The sequence below is a fragment of the Canis lupus genome, chromosome 13, assembly GCF_003254725.2.
Source record: "Canis lupus dingo isolate Sandy chromosome 13, ASM325472v2, whole genome shotgun sequence".
In the NCBI taxonomy this organism is placed as follows: domain Eukaryota; kingdom Metazoa; phylum Chordata; class Mammalia; order Carnivora; family Canidae; genus Canis; species Canis lupus.
In genome coordinates this window covers 46367634-46391857 of record NC_064255.1, presented here as the reverse complement: position 1 = coordinate 46391857, position 24224 = coordinate 46367634, and the positions used below count along the sequence as shown (strand labels likewise).

Below are 24224 nucleotides of genomic sequence, written 5' to 3'. Positions count from 1 at the left end.
ACAGAACAGGACTTTTTGTATTATAGTTTCAAATCTAACTGGTAACAGATATATTTGGAATTTCCTATCATATCTGGAATTGATTTTCAGCTCTTAAAGTTTTCAGCTCTTTTTTTTTTTTTTAAGGTAGTTTATACCATTTATTGAGTGCCCGGAGTGTATGGGCCAGCGTGGGATGAAAATGGGAAGTTCTGTACCCTGTCTTTTCTGTATACGTATGCACACAATAAAAACATAGGCCATGAGCTCACTTTAGTAGCACATATACTAAAACATAGACCTGTGGGCTTGCAGCTATACAAATTTGAAAGTTAATTGTGACTAGAAATATTTTTAGCTCTTCAGAGGGCCATTCAAAAGTTACTTATCAAGGATTTACCATGAGTCTTCTCTGGAGTAAGTGATATGAAGGACATAGGAAAATATCAAGTATCTTTTCTGCCTTCAGCAATGACTTTTGTTTGGGCAGTGCTTTGTACACACTGTTCAATGAAAAAACAACAGAAATGACATGAACTCAAGACTCAAGTGTCTGTTACAGATTATAAATCCTACAAAGTGTCAGATCAACAAGGTCTCTGTAGATCAATGTAGTCCTTGTGGAAGTGTTGATGCTTGACTTGATTATGTCTTGAAGAGAAAGAGAAGGCCTAACATGAACATAGGTATGGAAACAAGAATGGTCAGGGCCTGATATGATGGGGTGTGAGGAAGAAAGACAGCCTCGCTGAACCACCAGTGCTATCATCACATTTCTTAGAACTTAACCACATGCCAAGCGTACTTCCAGGTACTTTATATTTGGGAAGTCATTTAAATTTTCTGATAACCTAATGTGGCAGGTGTAGTGTTTCCCCCACTTACCAGTAAGGAAACTGAGCCAAAGAGACTTTAAGTAGCATGGTTAGCAGGAGGTAGAGCTAGGACTTGAGCCCAGAACGTTAGGCTGCAGAGCTACATTCTTGATTTCCTTGCTATATATGCAAAGGCCAGATAGGAGGTAGGCTCATGAGGAAATTTAAAGAGACAGAGACAAAAAAACGAAGTTGCTTGATGATTTAATTTTGAGAGTCCTATTCATTCAACATAGCAGTTACATTGACAACATCAATCAATTTTGGCCAATTTCAGCAAAAAGGAACTTATTAAAGGAATTGGATAGCTAACACAAGGGAAGAAATTTTTTCTCTTTCTCTCTCTTTTTTTTTTGAGTAAGCACTCTGAATCTGGAACATAGTTCCAGGGGTATAGAAATTAGGAATATCTTGATATGAGAAAGGCTGAATTTTGATGGTTTTCTGTCATGAGTCATTCTGTTTAAACTTCAGATTCCAAGGGAAAATGTGAGATTGGCCTCTCTTGGGCCTCATGCCCACCCTCTGCCCAATGGGGAGTGGGAGCAGTTCCTACTGATTGAGAATTGTGCCAAGATTGTATGGGATGGTGGAGATGTCTACTCCTTAAGGAAAACAGAAACATTTATCAAAAGAAGGGGGGGAAGGGCTGCTGGACAGGCAGATGCCCTTTAATAATAATAGGAGACACTTGTAGGACTTACCTTGTAACAGGCATTGTTTTGATCATTTTATACATGGTGGCTTATTTAATTTCACCTCTCTGTGAGGTGGGTTCTAGTACCATCCCCTTTTATAGAAGAGGAAAGCGATTGACATGCCTATTGTGCCACACACACACACAAGTGAACCCCAGCAGTCTGGCTCTAATGTCAGTGCTTACCATTACTCTGTGCTGCCTCCTCAGAAGCCTAAGATAATTACCAAAAAACCAAGTGAGCACCCCAGAGAAGTTTGCAAGAAGAGAGAAGAGTTGAATCCAGCATTAATGAGCAGGGACGAAGAAAATTCCAACAAGTGTAGAAAGACAAATGTAAAGAATCTCTTAGATCTACAAGTTATATTGCGATGATGACTAATTTATTTAACCTTAATTTTTCAGCACTCATTCTACCCTAAGCTTAGTCCAAGGCTTGAATCAAACCAACCTTAGAATCTCATTTCCCTTGCCATTGGTAACTTTAGAAATGAGAAGGTGACGAGAAAGTCTTTTTAGGGCTCCTTGATCAGGTTTCTTTGCTTCTGAAGAGACTCAAGAAAGAGACATGCTTTCCCCTCTTCCTCATCCTCCTCCCCAACGTGCAGGACTCTGATGTAGGTCTTGAAACTGCCGAGGCAATCTGCTTACAACCTGAAGTTGAAGCTGACACATGGAAGGTGGCATGGCCACAGGTGCCACAGAGGAGAGCAATGATGCGATACTGTGTCTAGGCCTCATATTATGTAGGAGAGAGCAGTTCCTTATTGTTTAAGCCAAATGAAGTCTCTGTTTTCTATTACTTGCAACCAAAGACATCCTAACTTATATATTTTCTGTACCTCATTATTTCATATATAAAACAAGGGCATTTGCCTAAATGACTTCTAAGGCTCTTGTTTTTTTTTTTTAATATTTATTTATTTATTCATGATAGAGCTAGAGAGAGAGAGGCAGAGACACAGGGAGAATGCCAGGAGCCCGACGCGGGACTCAATCCTGGGACTCCAGGATCGCGCCCTGGGCCAAAAGCAGGAGCTAAACCGCTGAGCCACCCAGGGATCCCCTCTTGGTTTTTAAAATAAAAATTCTTCCTGAGTCCTTGCTGTAACTCAGCTCTGCTTCTGAGTATCTACAACTAAATTCATTCATATATATATCACATATATATACGTGTATATATATATGTATATATACATATATTATACACACACACACACACACACCAGACTTTATTTTCATCGGGTGCCTTTTTCTTTCATTTAACTGTGAATGAGTATTGTCATGGAATATGAGCTTTGAGAGCCATCCAGGTGTGAGGGTGTGGTCATAAATGTCAAAGGCAGTGATGAGTTCTAGAAGGATCTGAATAAAGAAGAAAGCTCTCATGAGAACAAGTTTGGTGACACAGGACTAGGAATCAGATTGCAGAAGGTAAAGAGATAGGTGGTGAAAAAGTGACAAGCAAATAAAGGTTTCAAGCAATAAATAGAAAAATAGGAAGTTTCTTTATAATTGCTTATAATACTGAGAGAATTGTGCTAATCAATTTCTCTGGAAAAGAGGAATTGAAATAGATTACAGCTTTTGTAGTATAAACTATACTTCCATCAAGGTAATAACCACTACTACCTCCTACACCACTCCTAAACTCCTCAGGGAAAGGAGTGTAAGAATAAAAAAGTTAGTACTAAAATGAAAACAGATGGGTGCTTGGCACTAAACAATGTGCCTGCTGGGATAATCTTTAGAAAGCAAGTCTCTAACTATGATATAATCTTTGATAACCAAAATTTACTGCTAATAGAATTTTTACAAAAGACTGTTTATAATCCTAGCAATTAAAGTTACTGCCCATGCAAATGAGAAATTGATAACTTAAATGCATCATAACTTGGCTTTCCAGGCCTTGTCCATTGGAGGCTTCCTGCGCCACCCAGGGATCCCACAAAATTATTTTTTAATTCCAGGGCACATTTCTTTTCCACTATATCACGACTCTGATCCATGCTTATTTGAATGAATGTACAAATAAACCAGTACAAACCAGTAAATTCAGAAATAGTGGGTATCCTAGTTTATAAAAAGAAACATTTAAGACCAGTTTTCTTGTTAGTTTTTATTTTGGAGGTGGGGATGTCTGTTTCCTAGACCATACAGAAATAAATGAAGTAGATCTTATAGAAAAGAGACAAATGCCACAGTGGTTTCAACCTAAACAATGATGAACTGATTTGTTGTTAACTTTTACAATGTCAGGTAACCTGATAATGATGCATATCAAAGTCACTAACTAGACCCTTAAAGTAAAAAATTGTTTAATCACCCCTTAATAGTCACACATTTTTTTCCTATTTCCTTGGTTTCTAAATACCAATTAAATATTATTATTATTAGAGACAACATTTTCAGAGGGAATAAAGGGTGATTTTTCCTAGCGCAGAGCCAGAGGTACTAGTCTGATTTTAAATTTACCTATGGGTAGAATGACTGAACTTGGGTGTGAACATTATGTAGGGAATGTTTAATGTTGAGGTTGAGGTAGAGACCTTGCTACTGATACAGGCTATGGACATTTCCTCAGCCTGTACCAAAAAATAAATGATATTAAAAAAGAACAACAATAACAACTTTTTGGGATGCCTTGCTGGCTCAGTTGTAGAACATCCAACTCTTGATCTCAGTGTTGTAAATTCAAGCCCCACACTGGCCGTAGAGCTTACTTTAAAAACGCACAAACGGGGCACCTGGGTGACTCATGGTTGAGCATCTGCCTTTGGCTCAGGGCGTGATCCCAGGGTCCTGGGATCGAGTCCCGCATTGGGCCCCCCCATAGGGCGCCTGCTTCTCCCTCTGCCTGTGTCTCTGCCTCATGAATAAATAAATAAACGCTTGAAAAAAAAGCCACATTTATTAAAAACACACATACACACACAAACAAAAAAACCCAAGAAGCTGTTCAAGTAAACGTTACCAATTGAGTAGGAGGAAGGCCTGCCTCTTTTCAGCGTACCCCTTGCTATATTTAACTTTTTTTTGGAATTCTAAAGATCAGCTTGTCTCAGTTACAGGTTTTGAAAAAAGATTTAATGAATAATTTGTGGATGGTGGGGTGAAATAAAGTAGGGTTCATTTCTGAAAATGAAGGGATAAAGGGATCTTCTAAATAGTTAAATAATTTAATATGCCAGAGATGTTTAAGTTATTTTTTTGATAAAGAATTATGTTTAATAGTTATTTTTTTAGACTTATTTTTTAAAATGTATATTAAAAAAAGAAAGTTTGAAGGTAGAAATTCATTTTCTATAATTGCTTACATATTACAACTCTGTCATGGTATTTGTTAGTGAAGGAATAGTGCAGGCATCCCCAGAGTTTTTTTCATATTGAAAAATATAAAGGGGCCTGTGGTCTCTATGTTGTGAGAACACTGAACTCTGGGTCATTGTGGCTTTGGGATCCATAATTTAAATGGAAACTATGGCCCCTTTAGAAAATAAAAATTCTCTGAGGTCAGCTAAAACAGAGAAGGAGGAATGGGAAAGACTCATTACATTTGAATGACAAGTTGATGTTTACTGCCAATCAGTCAGCAAGTCCCAACATCTAACTCCTCATGAGTTAACCAACCACAGCCTCTATTGGGGTGCTTCTAGATCTTAGGTTATGCAGACTAGAGTATATTCAGTAGCATGGCAGGACTTTCCTATACTCTGGCTACAGCTTCTCCCCTCTAGTGCCTGCTGATATTCCTGCCTGAGGGCCCCTTTCCTTTCTTTTCTTTTACTTCTGCCTTCTAATAACCATGTCACCCTGGGATAGTGACTGGTGGTAGGGTGGGTGGAATCAACAGGGTAGGAGTAGTTGCCCTTCCTCTAGGAAGAAGAAAATAAGAAGAATGAGATGGCTTTAGCAATAAAGAGGCATTTTGGGGGTTCAAGGCAGGAGAGGTCTGATATCCAGGAAGTTCATTTGGGCGAAAATTCAGGAAGCTCATCATAGATTAAAAATATGGAAGCAAACCTTCCAAGCATGTAAATGTATGTTGCAATTTATTCACAATTATTTGTTAATTGACTACTGTGTGATAGGCACTCGGTGAAGACAAGATCTCTGACATCATGGAATTTTTTTCTAACATGGGAGACAAGTGGACAAACAAGTGGATGTATAGTGTCAGGAATAAACGCTATAAAGCAAATAAAGGAAGGTAAGGGAATCAAGAGTGACTAAGGATTTCGGGTGGTGAGGGGTATGGAGGAGATAGAAAAGGTCTTTCTAAGATGTCTTTTTTTTTTTGTTAAAAGATTTTATTTATTTATTTATATTTTTTGTGGAATAACTTTTCATTTTTTATTTTATGTATTTATTTTTGTATATTTTTTTATTGGAGTTCAATTTGCCAACATATAGCATTAACACCCAGTGCTCATGCCGTCAAGAGAGACTTTATTTATTCATGAGAGACACAGGGAAATTTAATGACAGAGACACAGGCGGAGGGAGAAGCACGTCCCATGCAGGGAGCCTGATGAGGTACTCGATCCCAGGACCCCGGGATCACGACCTGAGCTGAAGGCAGATGCTCAGCCCCTGAGCCACCCAGGTGTCCCTCTAAGATGCCTTTCAAACAGAGACTTCAGGGAAGTAAATTATAAGCCTTGTGGATATCGGAGTCTAGAACATTCTATCCTAAGGAAAGGACTAGTTCACAGATAACTTGTGGTGTTAATTTGCTTTCCCCTAATGGCCAATGATGTTGAACATCTTTTCCTGTACTTAGGTTCCATCTGCATATTCTCTTTTTTTTGACAAGTGACCAAGGTACTATATTTTCATCTCTATATTTCTGTAAAGCCTATCATATTACATATAATTAATTCACAGATATAGTTTTTTTCTTTCCAAGTTTTTATTTCAATTCCAGTTAATTAACATGCAGTATTTTAGTTTCAGGTGTAAAATTTAGTGATTCATCACTTAATATAAACCACCCAGAGGTCATCGCAGTGACTACCCTCCTTATGACCCATTACCTATTTAACCATCCCCCATTCTCCTCTACAGCAACCCTCAGTTTTTTCTCTATAATTAAAAGTCTGTTTTTTGGTTTGTCTCTTTTTTCACCCCTACATTCATTTGTTTTGTTTCTTATATTCCACATATGAGTAAAATCATATGGTGTTTTGTCTTTCTCTGAATGAATTATTTTGCTTAGCATAATACTCTATAGCTCTGTCCATATCATTACAAATGGTGAGAGTTCATTCTTTTTTGATGGCTGAGTAATATTCCACTGTGTGTGAAAATATATGTGTGTGTGTGTGTGTGTGTATATATATATATACACACCACATTTTCTTTATCCATTCATCAGTCAATGGACATTTGGGCTCCTACCACAATTTGGCTATTGTTGATAATGCTGCTGTGAACATCGGGGTGCATGTATCCCTTTGAATTAGTATTTCTGTGATAATATTTGCTGCTGGTTTTTTGTATATGGCCTTTATTATGTTGAGGTATGTTCCTTCTAATCTTACTTTTTTAAGGGCTTTTATCATGAGTGGATGTTGTACTTTTTGTCAAACGTGTTTTCTGTATCTATTGAAAGGATCATATGTTTCTTATCCTTTTATTAACGAGGTGCATCATATTGATTGATTTGTGAATATTGAACTAGCTTTGCAGCTTAGGAGTAAATCCCACCTGGTTGTGGTGAATGATTTTTTCAGTGTATTGTTGGATTCGATTTGTTAGTATTTTATTGAGAGTTTTTGCATCTATGTTCATCAGGGATATTGGCCTGTAATTCTTTTTTTTTTTTTTAAGATTTTATTTATTTATTCATGAGAGACAGAGAGAGAGAGAGAGGCAGAGACATAGGAAGAGGGAGAAGCAGGCCCCATGCAGGGAGCCCGATGTGGGACTTGATCCCGGGGCTCCAGGATCATGCCCTGGGCCGAAGGCGGTGCTAAACCACTGAGCCACCAGAGCTGCCCCGTAATTCTTTTTTTTTTTTTTTTTCTTTTAGTGGAGTCTTTGGTTTTGGAATCAGAGTAATGCTGGCCTCATAGAATGAGTCAAGAAGCTTTTATTTCTATTTTTTTTTTTTGGAGCAATTTGTGAAGAATAGGTATTAACTCTTCCTTTAAATGTACAGTAGAGGGCAGCCCGGGTGGCTCAGTGGTTTAGCATCGCCTTCAGCCCAGGGCGTGCGTGATCCTGTAGACTGGGATCGAGTCCTGCGTTGGGCTCCCTGTATGGAACCTGCTGTTCCCTCTGCCTGTGTCTCTGCCTCTCTCTCTCTCTCTCTCTCTCTCTCTCTGTCTCTCAGAATAAATAAATAAAATCTTAAAAAAAAATAAATGTACAGTAGAATTCACCTGTAGCCATCTGCCCTTGGACTTTATTTATTGGGAGATTTTTGATTACTGTTTCAATTTCTTTGTTGGTTATTAGTCTGTTCAAGTTTTCTATTTCTTCCTGTTTTAGTTTTGGTGGCTTATATGTTTTCAGGAATTTACCCATTTCTCCAGGTTGTCCAATTTGTTGGTATATAGCTTTTCATAATATTCACTTATAATTGTTTGTATTATTACGGTGTTGGTTGTTATTTCTGCTCCCTCATTTGTGACTTTATATGTTTGGGTCCTTCCTCTCTTCTTTCTGAAAAGTCTGGGGAAGAGTTTATCAATTTTATTAATCTTTTCAGAAAACCAGCTCCTGGTTTCATGCATCTGTTCTATTGTTTTTTTTAGGTTCTACTTTATTTATTTCTGCTCTAATATTTATTATTTCCCTTCTTCTCCTGTCTTTAAGCTTTGTTTCTCATTCTTTTTCTAGCTCTTCTAGGTGTAAGTTGAGGTTGTTTGAGATTTTTCTTGTTTCTTAAGGAGCCTGTATTGCTATGTACTTTCCTATTAGGACTGCAAAGGTTTTGGTCTGTTGTGTTTTCATTTTCATATGTTTCCATGTATTTTTTAATTTCTTCCTTGATTTCCTGGTTGACCCATTCATTCTTTGATAACATGTTGTTTAACCTCCATGTATTTGTGATCTTTCCAAATTTTTTCTTGTGGGTGACTTTAAGTTTCATAGCATTGTGATCAGAGTATGTGTGGTATGAGCTCAATCTTTTTGTACTTGTTGAGGCCTCTCCCAGTATGTGATCTGTTCTGGAGAATGTTCCATGTGTGCTTGAAAAGAATGTGTATTCTGGTGCTTTCAGATGAAATGTTATGAATATATCTGTTAAGTCCATTTGTGTCATTCAAAGCCATTATTTCCTTGTCGATTTTCTGCTTAGATTATCTGTCCTTTGCTGTAATTGGAGTGTTAAAGTCCCTCACTGTTATTGTATTATCAATGAGTTTCTTTATGTTTGTTAGTATTTTATGTATTTAGGTATTTCCATGTTGGGAGTATAGATAGTACAATTGTTAGATATTGTTGGATAGTCCCCTTTTTATGACATAGTACCTTTTTTCATCTCTTGTTACAGTGTTTAGTTTAAAATCTAGTTTGATGTAAATATTGCTACTCTGGCTTTCTTTTGACATCCATTTGCCTGATAAATGTTTCTGCATGCCCTCACTTTCAATACGCAGGTGTCTTTAGATCTAACGTGAGTCTCTTGCAGGCATCATTAGATGGGTCTTGTTTCTTTGTAACCATTCTGACACCTTATATCTTTTGATTGGAGTGTTTAGTCCATTTACATTTAGAGTAATTATTGATAGCTATGTATTTAGTGCTATTTTATTACCTGTTTTGTCATTGTCTCTGGAGATTTTCTCTGTTCCTTTCTAGTCTTTGTTGCTTTTGATCCTTCTTTCCCATTCAAAGAATACTCTTGAATATTTCCTGCAAGGCTGGATTAGTGGTGACAAACTCCTTTAGTTTTTGTTTGTCTGGGAAACTCTTGATCTCTCCTCCTATTCTGAATGACTCTATCCCACAACCTTGTGGGATAGGGTATTTTTGGCTGTACATTTTCCCCATTCAGCGTGCTGAATATATCATGCCACTCTCTTCTGGCTTGCCAAGTTTCTGTGGATAAATCTGTAGCTAGTCTTATGGCTCTTTCCTTGTAAGTTAGGGACTTCTTTTATCTTGTTGCTTTTAGGATTTTTTTTCTTTATTATTATATTTTGGGAATTTCATTACCATATGTTTTGATGTTGGCCTTCTTTTGTTGATTTTTTAAAAAGATTTTATTTATTTATTCATGAGAGACAGAGAGAGAAGCAGGGACACAGGCAGAGGGAGAAGCAGGCTCCAATGCAGGGAGCCTGACATGGGACTCAATCCCAGGTCTCCAGGATCACACCCTGGGCTGCAGGCAGCGCTAAACTGCTGTGCCACCAGGGCTGCCCCTTTTGTTGATTTTGATGGGGGTTCTCTATGTTTCTTGGATCTGCATGTCTGTTTTCTTCCCCAAATTAGGGAAGTTTTTAACTATATATTTCCTCAAATTTTCTACCCCCTTTTCTCTCTCTTCTTCTGCAACTCCTATGATAGGAATGTTATTACATTTGATGGAGTCATTGAGTTCCCTAAGTCTATCTTGTGTTCTGTAATTCTTTATTAGTTTCCTTAATTCTTTCTTCTATATTATTTGTTAAATAATGCATTACATCCAGTCTGTTTCATTTTTTTTGTTTTTTTGTTAAAGATTTTTATTTATTTATTCATGAGAGATACAGAGAAAGAAAGAGTCAGAGACACAGGCAGAGGGAGAAGCAGGCTCCATGCAGGGAGCCTGATGCGAGACTCCATCCGGGGACTCCAGGATCACGCCCCAGGCCAAAGGCAGGCGCTAAACCGCTGAGCCACCCAGGGATCCCCTCCAGTCTGTTTTGAATCTCAGTTATTGCATTTTTCATTTCTGACTGTTTTTTTTTAACTCTTATCTCTGCAGTAAGGGCCTCCCTGAAATCTTCCATTCTTTTCTCAAGTCCAGCTATGTGCTTCTGACTATTGCTTTAAATTCTCCAACAGACATATTCCTTATATCTGTTTTGATTAGATCTCTAGCTATAACCTTATCTTGTTCTTTCATTTTGGATAAATTCCTTTGCCTTGGCTTTTTGTCTAGTCTCTGCCTTTCTCTCTGTGTTAGCAAAGCTCCTGCTCCTAAGAGTAATGGCTTTATGAAGAAGAGATTTTCTTCCTATGAAGAGTGTCCAAGGCCTGGCACTTCGAGGAGTGTCTCTGGTGTGGGTTGCATGTGCTTTCCTGTTGAATTTTGGCTACTCTATCCTTCAGGCCAGTCATCTGCAGAGCTTCTCCGTGCCTGCAGTGGGCAGTGTTTGGACTTTGACCAGAGTGTGGCGAGTTTTAACTAGGTGTGCTCTGCTCTGCTTGTTAAATGGGACCCGATTCTACTCCCACTAGAACTGAAGCCTTCAGAACTCTCTGGTCAGAAGATGTGGTGTGGGCGGAGGTTTTTGCGGTCTCCTACAGAGACCCGCTGCACTGGTTCTGAGGCACACTTGAAAAGCAGTTCCAGCAGAGTATGGGGGTTGGGTGGGGTGGGACTTAGTGTAAGCAGGTTAGGCAGCCACTATTGGTACTGCTGTTTACTGAAGTTGGTTTATGCTGAGGGATGGGGGAGGGAAATGGTGCCAGCCGGTTCCTTTTTACCCTAGAGAGGGGTCTCTGTGCTTGCTTCTTTGGGAAGCACTCCCAGAGGAGCGAATAATCTCCCTTCTTTGTGTCCCAGGTGTTTTTCAGATTGTCATTTTCTGTCTTTCTCTAGGATGTTTGCCTGCCTTCTCTCCAGGAGCAGCTCAGTGCCATCTGGACTCTGTCCCAGCCAAGCCTGCTAACTTTTAAAATTCCAAACTTCAGGGACCTGATGTGGCAGGGAGCTGTGCCAGACTTCTGGTGGAGGGTCTCACTGCACTGGGACTGAGGCAGGTTTGACTGAGGACAGTCATGCCAGAGCGCAGGGATGGGGGACTTGGAGCAAGCAGGTTAGGCAGCCAGTGTTGGGGATGAGATGTCCTCAGCAGGTGTCTCTGTGCCTATGCTGAGGGTCAGGGAAGGGAAATGGTGCCCGCCAGCTCTTTTGTCCTTGAAGAGGCATCTCTGCGAACCCTACCTCCCACAGATATGTTTCAAGAATAGCAAACCGTCTTTCCCTGTGCACTTTAGGCAATCCTCAGGTGGTGCGGTCTGTCTCCAGATTGTTGGCAAGCCTTCTCTCCAGGAGTAGGGCAGTGCCCTCAGGCTCTATCCCCGCCAAGCCTGCAGACATCTAAACTCCAGTCTTTGAGTCCCGCTGGTGGCAAAAACTCATGAAAATCAGTCCCTTTAGTTTTCTCAGCTAAAGGCTTTATGGAAACGTTCTCCTGTGTACATCCTTGTGTGCTCCACTCTCCTGCCTTCCTCCACTACCAGGACTCCCTCCCCTCTGCTGCACCCACAGTCCATTTCTCCCCCAAACCACATCTCCACACTTCCTCCCTTCCTCATTGTAGCCTCTCCTCTCCCTCTAAATGAGCAGTTTGATTTGTCCTCAAGTCAATTTCTTGGGTATTCAGAATGATTTGGTAGTTATCTAGTTGTGAGCCAGGGGTAAGACTTGCCTTCTGACCTCCTACTATGCCTCCATCTTAGCTCCCCTCCCATCTGCATATCTTCTTAAATAAAATGTCTCTTCACGTCTTTTGCCCATATGTTGTTATTGGTGTTAAGTATATGTAAGCCTTTGTCAGGTAAGTAATCTGCAAATATTTTCTTCTAGTTTGTAGCTTGTCTTTTTATCCTCTTAATAGGTCATTTCATAAAGAGAAGTTTTAAAATTTTGATGTTCAGTTTATCAATTTTTCCTGTTACAAATTGTGCTGTTGGCATGAAGTTTAAGAACTCTCCTAACCTGGGCAGCCTGGGTGCCCAGGCTTATGTCTTATAGTTAAGTCTGATTACTTTTTTAGACATTCATTATTCAAGTATAATTAACATACAGTCTTATATTAGTTTCAGATGTACAGTATAATGATTTCAACAATTCTGTAAATTATTTGGTGCTCATTATGATAAGTGTATTAATACCTTTCAGTGATTTCACCCATTCCTCTATGTACCTCTCCTGTAGCTACCACCAGTTTGTTCTCTATATTTGAATCTATTTTTTGGTTTCTCTCTCTATTTTTCTTTTTTTTTCTTAATTTTTATTTATTTATGATAGTCACAGAGAGAGAGAGAGAGAGAGAGGCAGAGACACAGGCAGACAGAGAAGCAGGCTCCATGCACCGGGAGCCCAACGTGGGATTCGATCCCGGATCTCCAGGATCGCACCCTGGGCCAAAGGCAGGCGCTAAACCGCTGCGCCACCCAGGGATCCCTATTTTTCTTTTTTTTTTTTTTAATAATAAATTTATTTTTTATTGGTGTTCAATTTGCCAACATACAGAATAACACCCAGTGCTCATCCCGTCAAGTGCCCCCCTCAGTGGGACTAACTATTTTAGTCCCAATAGTTTATTTTTGCTTTTATTTCCCTTGCCAAAGGAGATCTATCTAGAAAAATGTTTCTGTGGCTGAAGTCAAAGAGATTACTGCCTATGTTTTCTTCCAGGAATTTTATTGTGTCAGGTCTCACATTTAGGTCTTTAGTCCATTTTAGTTTATTTTTGTATATGGTGTAAAAAAGTGGTCCAGTTTTGTTCTTTTGCATGTTGCTGTCCAGTTTTCCCAGCACCATTTGTTGAAGAGACTATCTTTTTCCCATTGTATATTCTTGCTTCATTTGTCATAGATTGACCACAAAAGGAAAACAACAACAATAACAACAACAACAACACTTGACCACAAGACTGTGGGTTTATTTCTGGGTTCTCTGTTCTGTTCTGTTGATGTATATGTCTGTTTTTATGCCAGTACCATACTGTTTTGATCATTACAGCTTTGTAGTATATATTGAAATTTGGGATTGTGACATGTCTAGTTTTGTTCATTTTCTCTTTCAAGATTGCTCTGGCTATTCAGGATCTTTTGTGGTTCCATACAAATTTTAGGATTATTTGTTCTAGCTGTGTGAAAAATGCTGTTGTTATTTTGATAGGGATTACATTATATCTGTAGATTGCTTTGGGTAATATGGACGTTTTAACAATATCGGTTCTTCCAAATCCTGAACATGAGTATCTTTCCATTTGTGTTTTTAATTTCTTTTATCAGTGGTTTTTCTTTAAATAGATTTATTTATTTAATAATAACAATACTATTATTAAGAAAGTTCTGTGCCCAGTGTGGGGCTTGAACTCGTGACCCTGTGACCAAGAGTTGCATTTTCTACTGACTGAGCCAGCCAGGTACCCTTCATTCGATGTTTATAGTTTTTGGAGTACAGGTGTTTTTCCTCCTTGGTTAAGCTTATTCCCAGGTATTTTATTTTGGTGCAATTGACAATGGGATTGTTTTCTTAATTTCTTTCTGATACTTTAGTATTAGTGTGTAGAGAGGCAACTGATTTCTGTGTATTAATTTTGTATCCATGACTTTACTGAATTTATTGGTTTTAGTAATTTTTTGGTGGAGTCTTTAGGGTTTTCTATAGAGAGTATCATATCATCTGCAAATAAGGACAGTTTTACTTCCTCTGTTCCAATTTAGGTGCCTTTTATTTCTTTTAATTGTCTGACTTTTGTGGCTAAAACTTTCAGTGCCATGTTCAGTAAAAGTGCTGAGAATAGACATCCTTGTCTTGTTCTAATCTTAGGGGAAAAGCTCTCTCAGTTTTTCACCTTAGAGTACATGTTTTAGCTGTTGGTTTTTCATATAGGGCCTTTTTTATGTTGAGCTATTTTTCCTCTAAGCCTACTTTTTAAAAAATAATAAATGAATGTTGTACATTGTCAGATACTTTTTCTGTATCTATGAAATGATCATATGGTTTTTATCTTTTCCCTTGTTAGTGTGATAGTGATTGATTTGTGAATGTTGAAGAACCACCTTTGCATCCCTAGTATCAATCCCATTTGATCATGGTGAATGTTTATTATAAACATATTGTTGGATTCAGTTTGCTAATATTTTGTTGGGGATTTTTGCATCTATGTTCATCAGAAATACTGGCTTGTAGTTCTCTTTTTTTGCAGTGTCTTTATCTGGTTTTGGAATCAGTTTAATGCTGGCCTTGTAGAATAGGTTTGAAGCTTTCCGTTATATTCCTTTTTGGGAGAATAGTTTGAAAAGAATAGGTATTATCTCTTCTTTAAATGTTTGATCAACTTTATCTGTAGAGCCATCTGGTCCTTGGCTTTTAGTTTTGGGAGTTTTTTGATTATTGATTCAACATCATTGCTAATAATTGTTCTGTTCAGATTTTCTATTTCTTCCTGATTCAGTTTGGGGAAGTTACATGTTTCTAGGAATTTATCCATTTCTTCTAGTTTGTCCAGTTTATTGATCATATGATTTTTCATAGTATTCTTTTTTAATCATTTGTGTTTATGTTGTGTCAGTTGTTTTTCCTCTTCTTTCTTTTTTTGAGTCCTTTTTTTTTTTTTCTCATGAATCTGGCTAATGATTTATGAAATTTGATGATTTTCTCAAAGATCCAGTTCCTGGTTTTAATGACCTATTCTATTGTGTTTTTTTAGTCTCTAATTCATTTATTTCTATTCTTCTGTTGGCTTTGAGCTTTGTTCTTTTTCAAACTTCTTTAGGAGTCTATTTTAGGCAGCAAATAGATGGGTCTTGCATTTTTATCCATTCATTCACCCTATATCTTTTGATCGTAGTTTTTAGTCCATTTAAATTAAAAGTAATTATTGATAAGTACATACTTATTGCCATTTTGCTTTATTTTGTTTTTAATTTTAAGTAGACTTCACAACCAACATGGAACTTGTATTCATGACCCTTAGAATAAGAGTCACATGCTCTATCGACTGAGCTAGCCAGGCACCCCCTTATTACCACTTTGATACCTGTTAGATGGTTATTTTTGTAGTTCTTCTATGTTCTTCTTTTGCTGTCTTCCTTTGTGGTTTGATGACTTTCTTTAGTGATATGTTTGGATTCTTTTCTCTTTATTTTGTGCTTTTCTATTTCTGGTTTTTGATTTGTGGTTACCATCAGATTTATACATAACATCTTATACATAATAGCAGTCTACATTAGGGTGATGTTTACTTAGGTTTGAACCCATTCTAAAAGCACTAAATTTTTATTCCCCCTGCCCCACGTCTCATGTGTAAGATATTATATTTTACATCCTTTTATTTTGTAAATCCCTTGACTGATTTTTATTGATATAATTGATTTTATTACATTTGTGCTTTAACCTCTGTATTGGCTTCATAAGTGATTAATCTACTACTTTTATTATGTTCATATGGACCTGTGAGATTTTTCCCTTTCTTAATTGTCTTATTCCTGATAATGGCCTTTCTTTCTACTCAAAGAATTCTGTTTAATGTTTTTTGTAAGATTGGTTTAATGGGAATGAATTCCTTTAGCTTTTGTTTGGGAAACTCCATCTATCCTTCCATTCTGAATGATAGCCTTGCTGGATAGACTATTCTTGCTTATAAGTTTTTTTTCTTTCAGCACTTGAGTATATCATGCCACTTTCTTCTGGCCTGCAAAGTTTCTATTAAAAAATCAGCCTAAAGTCTTAATGGAGTTTTCCTCATATGTAACTATTTTCTTTTCTCTTGCTGCTTTTAAAATTCTGTCTTTGAAAAAATAAGAAAAAATAAAATCCTCTCTTTGTCACTGTGCTTTCCATTTCATTATGTGTCTTGGTGTGGACTACTCTTTCCATTTTAATTATCTGTCTTGCTGAGTTGATTTTGTTGGGATCTTTCTATGCCTGATGGAATTGGTTGTCTGTCTGGTTTGGGAAATTTTCAGCTATTATTTCTCCAAGTCAGTGTTCTGCCCCCTTTTCTTTCTCTTCTTTTTCTGAGATCCTTATAATGGAAATGTTATTATGCTTGATAATGTCACCAGATTCCCTTCCCTATTTTCATTTTGTATTATTCTTTTTTTTTCTTTTTGTTTTTCTGCTTGGTTATTTTCCATTACTTTGTCTTCTAGCTTGCTTATCCATCCATGCCTCTGCTTCCTTTAGTGTACTATTTATTCTCTCTAGTGTATTTTTAGTTATTGAATTCCTCATTTCTGATTGGTTCTTTTTTATATCTTATATTGCCTATTGAAGGTCTCACTATGATCCTCCACTCTTTTCTCAAGTCTAGTAAGTATCTTTGTAACCATTTTTTGAATTCTCTATCAGGCATATTACTTATCTCATTTCATTTAGTTCTTTTCCTGTGATTTTGTCCAGTTCTTTCATTTGGGACATATTTCCCTATTTCCTAATTTTATCTATCTCTCTGTGTTTGTTCCTATGTGTTAGGAAAGTCAGCTACATCTCCTGATTTTGAAAGTAGTGGCCTTAAGAAGAGGTCCGTAGTTCCTGTAGTGCAGTGTCCCTATTCACCAGATTCTGGTACTTCAGAGATGTCTCATATGTGTGTTTGTGTGTTGTATGCACCATACTATTGTGGTTGAACCATGTTTACCTTCAGTCCAGTGAGCTCCAATGGCCCTCTTTGCAGGATTCGGTCTCTGTACCATTAAGGGGCCAGTTTGGGGTTGCCTTGAGCTAATGTTGGGTCAGATGGCTGCCCATTTTCCAGAACTGTAGTTATACCAAACCTCAGGGTTTTCTCCTTCATTGTCCCGTGGAAGGCTTTCATTGGTAGGCAGGGCTGGAAGTCAGATAAAATGTTTGCTTCCAGTCTGTCTCCTAGGGTTGTAGTGACCCCAAACTACATGGTATTCTCTTTGTGCTACACCCTGTGAGGTTTCTTTTGGTGGGCAAGGCCAGCAGTCAGATCAAATGTCTGTCCCCAATCCACTATTGGAGCTGCAGTTGAACTGGTATCCATGGTTCTCTTCCCCTCTTCCCAGGGCAAGAGACACTTTGGAGTGGTGCTGGCCACTGCTGGGGCTGCTTGTAGAATGAGACACTCCAGGTGCTGTTTTGGAGGGACTCCAGCAGAGTGGGTTGGGTTGGCTAGAGCAGATCCACAGGAGAATGCCAGGACAAGGTGTACAGTGTGCAAGCTAAGTGTGAATGTCTACACTGGTTCCTGCAGGTGTCCAGGTCTCTAGGCCCCGGGGGCAAGGGGGAAGAATGGCATCTGCCACCTCTTTTGTTCTTGGAGAAGTCTCCTAAAGATCCCTACCCCTCCTGCATACATTCTGAAATTAGTAGATAAATCTTCCCAAATACCCCAGGTGCTTTTCAAACTGCTGCTTCTATGCTGTATCTCTGTGAGGTTGTTGTTATGCTGTCTTTTTAAGGGTTAAGACTGTTTCCTGTAGCCTTGTGGCTCTCCCAAAGCCAAGCCTGGTGATTTTGAAAGTTCTCAGTGTTAAGCACCACTGATTATAAAAACTCATGAAGTTAAGCCCCTCTGATTTTCCAAATGTTATGGGGACTCATCCTCCAACTACAGGTCCCTGGGTACTGAGTGTTTGGTTTGGTGTCTGTTCCTCTCCTTCCTTTATGCTTGTCTTCTTCCTCCCATTTGTGGTTAGTCTGGCTCTCTAGTTGGGTTCCCAAATGGGACTCTGACTTTTTTTTTTTACCATTTTTTTGATGAGGCCTTCTATGTTTAACTGTAGAGAGTCTGTTCTGCCCGTCTTTGGTTTGTTTTCTGGGTTAGTTACACCGATGTGGCTGTTATCTAGGTATATTTTTGGGATGAAGTGAGCTCGGCAATTTCCTACACTGTCTTCCTCTTATCAAGTCTGTGATTGGTTTTGAGTTAATTTTTTTAAATAAGGTATAAGGCAGATTGAGGTTCTTTCTTTTGTTATATTTTGTTTTTGCTTGTTTTGGGCCTATACATGTCCAACTGTTGTAGTATCATTTATTTTCTCTCCATTGGATCACTTTTAGCACCTTTGACAAAAATCAGTCGAGCACATCTACTTGAACCTATTTCTGTCTTCCCTATTTTGTTCCATTGATACGTATGTCTATCCTTCTACCAAAACCATAGTCTTGATAAATATAGCTATACAATGAGTCTCAAAGTCAGGTAGACCGATTCCTCTCATTTTGACTTCTTTTTCAAACTTGTTTTTGCTATTTTAGTTCCTTTGCCTTTCTGTATAAAATTTAGAATAATTTTATCTATATTATAAAAAATATTGCTTGAATTTTGATAGAAATTTCATTAAGCTAATAACAATTTGGGGAGAATTGACATCTTTGCTACACTGAGTCATGTACCCATGAACTCAGTATGTCTCTCCATTTATTTAGATTGTCTTTGATTATTTTTCATCAATCTTTTATACTTTTCAGCATAAAAGTCTTCTATGTGTTGTTAGGTTTACATATTAATTATTTCTTTTCTTGACTAATTGTAACAATATTGTAATTTTAAATCTATGTCCATGTATTTTTGACATATGTAAAAATATAATGATTTTTGTGTGTGTATCTTAAATCCTTAAACTTTGCTGAATTTACTTTTTGGTTCTAGGCATTTTTCTGTTAGATTCCTTTGAATTTTCTGGGTAGATTATCATGTCATCTGCAAATAGGGATAATTTATTCCTTCATGATTCTTTTATTTTCTTTTGAGCCTTTTTGCCCTGGCTAGTACTTCCAGCATTATTTTGAATATAATGGTGAGAACATACATCCTAGCCTTGTTCCCAATCTTAGGGGGAAGATATTCAGTCTTTCACTATTAAGTAGAATGCTCTCTGTAGATTTTTGTTTTTGTTTTTAAAGATTTTATTGGGCAGCCTGGTGGCTCAGTGGTTAAGTGCTGCCTTCAGCCCAGGGCCTGATCCTGGAGACCCGGGATCGAGTCCCTCGTCGGGCTCCCTGCGTGGAGCCTGCTTCTCCCTCTGCCTGTGTCTCTGCCCCTCTCTCTCTGTGTCTCTCATGAATAAGTAAATGAAATCTTTATTTTTTTTAAAGATTTTTTATTATTTATTTATTGATAAGAGACAGAGAGAGAGAGAGAGAGAGGCAGAGATACAGGCAGAGGGAGAAGCAGGCTCCACGAAGGGAGCCTGATGTGGGACTCATTCCCAGGACTGCAGGATCATGCCCTAGCCCAAAGGCAGGCACTCAACCGCTGATCCACCCAGGCGTCAGATTCTGTAGTTAAGAATCTGTTTCGGGGATCCCTGGGTGGCGCAGCGGTTTGGCGCCTGCCTTTGGCCCAGGGCGCGATCCTGGAGACCTGGGATCGAATCCCACGTTGGGCTCCCAGTGCATGGAGCCTGCTTCTCCCTCTGCCTGTGTCTCTGCCTCTCTCTCTCTGTGACTATCATAAATAAATAAAAATTAAAAAAAAAAATCTGTTTCTTAGTTTGCTTCTCTCTCTTCTTTCCCCTGTTTGTTTTGTTTCTTAAATTCCACATATAAGTGAAATCATATAGCATGTCTTTCTTTGACTTATTTTGCTTAGCATAATACTTTCTAGTTCCATCCACGTTGTTGCAAATGGCAAGAATTCATTCTTTTTTATGGCTTAGTAATATTCCATTGTATACATATGCCATATCTTCTTTATTTGTTCATTGGTCGATGGGCCTTTGGGCTCTTTCCATAGTTTGGCTACTGTTGACAATGCTTTGGTAAATATCAGGGTGCATGTATCTCTTCAAATTAGTAGTTTTGTATCCTTTGGGTAAATACCTAGTAGTGCAATTGCTGGATCTTAGGGTAGTATTTTTTTTTTTTTTTTTAGGGTAGTTCTATTTTAACTTTTTGAGAACCTCCATATTGTTTTTCTGCTGATGGGTTTTCAAATATTAAGCTAGTCTCACATCCCTGGAATAAACTCTACTTGGTCATGGTGTATAATTCTTTTTACTTATTGTTGAATTCTGTTTGCTAGTATTTTATGTATAGTGATCTAAAATTGCTAATATTTTGTTAGAGATTTTTGTCTCTGTATTTATGAGGGATATTGGTCAACAGCCTTTTTTTTTATATTGTCTGATTTTTTTTTTCATTAAATTATTTGAGAAGTGTTCCTTCCTATTTTAGTTTCTAGAAGAAATTTGTGTAGAAATGGTATTAATTCTTAAATCTTTGGTAGAATTCTCTAATGGAACAATCTGGACTGGAAATTTTTATTCTAATGGTTTTAAATTACAAATTTAACTTCTTTAGTAGTTATAAGACTACTCACATTATCTATTGGGTGACTTGTTATAATGTTTTTTGAGGAGTTGGTCTATTTCATCTAAACTATCAAACACATATATATATATATATATATAATTTTATATAATTATATATATTTATTCCTAGTGTTCCCTTATTATCCTTTTGATGTATGTAGATTCTGTACTGATATCTTGTTTCATTTTTGGCATTAGTAATTTATGTGTTCTCTTTTCCTTTGTAATCTTGCTAGAAACTTGTCAATTTGTTGATATTTTTCAAGGAAACCGTTTTTTCAGTGATTTATCTATTGTGTTTAATTTTCAATTTCATTGATTTATGCTCTTCACTATTTTCTTTCTTCTGCTTGTTTTGAGTTTATTTTGCTCTTCTTTCACTAGGTTATTGAGGTGGAAGCTTAGATTGTTGGCTTGAGAATTTCTTTTCTAAGCAATACATATTTCTAAACCACTAAAGGTATGCATTTAGAGCTATAAAGTTTCAGTACTGGTTTAGTTGTGTTCCACAAATTTTGGTATGTTGTATTTTCATTTTTATTGTGTTCGCTCTATTTTATGATGTATCTTGAGACTTTCTTTTTGACTGTTAGATTATTTAGAAGTATGTATTTTTTTTAAATTTCCGAATCTTTGGAGATTTTCCTATTATATTTTTATTGTAGTTTTTTTTTTTTTCCATTGAGGGTTTCAATGACTTTAATTTATTGAGGTTTGCTTTATGGGTTTTTAAAATCAGTTTCATGACCACTTGAAAATAAAGTGTATAATGCTATTGTTGAGTGGTTTATAAATGTTGATTATTTCCTCTTGGTTGGTGATGTTGAATTCTTAGTTTTTTTTTTTTTTTTCTGATTTTCTTTAGTTTTTCTATCAATTGTTCAGAGATGGATGAAGAAATATATTTAACAACTGTAATTATAAATTTATCTGTTTTTCCTTTCAGTTCTATCAGTTTTTGCTTCTCAGATTTCTCAGCTCTGTTATTTGGTGCATGTACTTTAGTACTGCTCTGTCATTGTGCATTGACCCTTTCTTCATTATATGATGTACTTCTCTGTCTCAGGTAATTTTTGCTCTGAAGTATACTTTGTCTGATATTAATATAGCTACTACTCCTGCTTTCCTTTGATTAATGTTCGCATGATATATCATTTTACTTCTTTTTACTTTCAACTTGCAATATCATTCTATTTGAAGTTATTTTGTTATAGAAAGCATATGACTGAGTCATGTTTTTAAAACTACTCTTATGAACTTCCATCTTTAATTGGTATATTTAGACCACTTACGTTTAATTGCATTATTGATATGTCAGAGCTTGAGTTTACCGTTTTCATTTTCTGTTTGTTATCTCTGTTTTTTCATTTCTTTATTTCTTTTATTCAGTCTTCCTATCAGTTATTTGAATGTTTTTTCAGAATTCCATTTGATTTATCTACATTGGTTTTTATTTTTTGTATTTTTTTCCAGTGGTTTTACTAGTTACTGCATTTTATATATACATAGCTTATCACAATGCACTGGTGTCTCATTTTCTCTTTACTTTTCCATACTTATAATCATCTTAAACATTTCCTTTATATACATTTAGAACCACATCAGACAGTGTTATTTTATATCTATCATCAAATGTAGTTTAAAAAACTCAAGACAGGAAGGAATATTTACTATATTTACCTCTATTTTTGCTTATTGTGTTCATTCTTCTTTCTTGATGTTTCAAGATTTTTTTTCTTTTTAGAGAATTTCCTTTTGCCATTCTAGTAGAATACTGGGTTTGCTGGTGATAAAATCTCTTAGTTTTCATTCATCCAATAATATTTTTATTTCCTCTCATAGCTGAATGATATTTTCACTGGATACAGTGTTCTGGGTAGACAGTTCTTTTTTTTCAATACTTGAAAAAGGTGCGACTTTCTTCTGACCTCCATGGTTCCTAATGAGAAATCCACTGTTATTTGAATTGTTTTCCCTCTGTAGCTAAGGTATCATTTCCCTTATATTGCTTTCAAAATGTTTCCTTTGTCTTTAGAAGTTTAGTTACAGTGTATCCTGATGTGGGTTTCTTTGTGATTATCTTGTTTGGAGTTCAACTCATTTTATTTATCTATGCTTTATGTCTTTGTTATTTTAGGAATTTTTCAGCCATAGTTTCTTCCAATACCTTTTCAGCCCCGTCCACTTTCTTCTCTTCTCTTTTCAGTGATAAGTGTATGAGTTTTCTATTTGCGCTGTAGCAAATTAAATTTAGTGGTTTAACCAACACAAATTTATTTTCTAGTGTTCTGGAGGTCAGGTCTAGATTCAGTCTTACACAACCCTAAAATCAAGGTCTTGGCGGGCTGGTTTATTCTGGACACTACAGGGCAGTTTCTGTTTTTTGCCTCTTCCAGCTTCTAGTGGCTGCCTATAGCGACATCATTCTAATCTTAACTTCCATTCTCACATAGCCTTTTCATCTGACCCTCACTCCTCTTATGTCCTCGTATAATGATGGTTATGATTACATTGGGTCCACCTGGATGGATTTCTGGAGCAAAATTTATAAATTGTAGAATGCACAAATGGAATCATGTAGTATGCACTCTTTTGTGTCAAGCTTCATTCATTAAGTGTAATGATTTTAAGATTTGCCACATTATTTTATCCCTTTTTAATGCTGAGTAGTAATATTTCATTGCATGAGTATATCACAATGAGTTAGCTGTTTTCCTTTTGATAGAAACCTGATCTGTTTCCCTTTTTTTACTATTATGAATAAGATTACTGTGAGCATCATCAAACAAGTGTTTTGGAGGAAGATATAGTGTCATTTTTCCTTTCAGTGGATTTTCTGGGTTATTCTTTACTCAAGTAGAATTGCTATGTCTTAGGGTTGGAATATATTTAATTTAAAAAAACCTACTAGAAGGTTTTTTAAAACCTGAAATTCTACTATCCTGAGATTTTATTACTTGATATATCAATCAAAATAGCCTAGGTTATATTGTGATAATAAATGACTCCAAAAATCCCAGTGGCTTATCACAACAAAGTTCTATTTACCACTCATATTTCAGGTTTACTAAGCTCCATTCTAGGATCCAGGCTTAACATTGCCAGCTGTTGAGACAAAGAGAAAAGAGATGTACTGTCTCTTAACACTTAATCCTTAACATTCAATCCACTTACACGTGGATTTTTTTCAATAAATATCCACATAGTACTATAAATATATTTTCTTTCTTAGGATTTTCTCAGTAACTTTCTTTTCTCCAGTTTACCTTATTGTAAGAATAAGTATATAGTATGTATAACATACAAAATATGTGTTAATCTATTGTGTATGTTATCAGGCTTCTGGTGAACAGTGGATTATTAGCTTAGGGGTAGTCACAAGTTACACACAGATTTCCAACTGTACAGGTCAGTGGTGCTAAACTCCCACCTTGCTCAAGGGTCAGTGGTTATCTAGGGATGGAATTGCTAAGTCATTTATTAGT

General features: G+C 36.9%; 1 protein-coding gene across 5 annotated transcripts in view; it reads left to right on the top strand.

Annotated features, from left to right (window-relative positions):
- SCFD2 (sec1 family domain containing 2) overlaps window positions 1-24224 on the top strand; it is a 419880-nt gene that overhangs the window by 19412 nt on the left and 376244 nt on the right. The gene's annotated exons all lie outside the window — the stretch shown is intronic.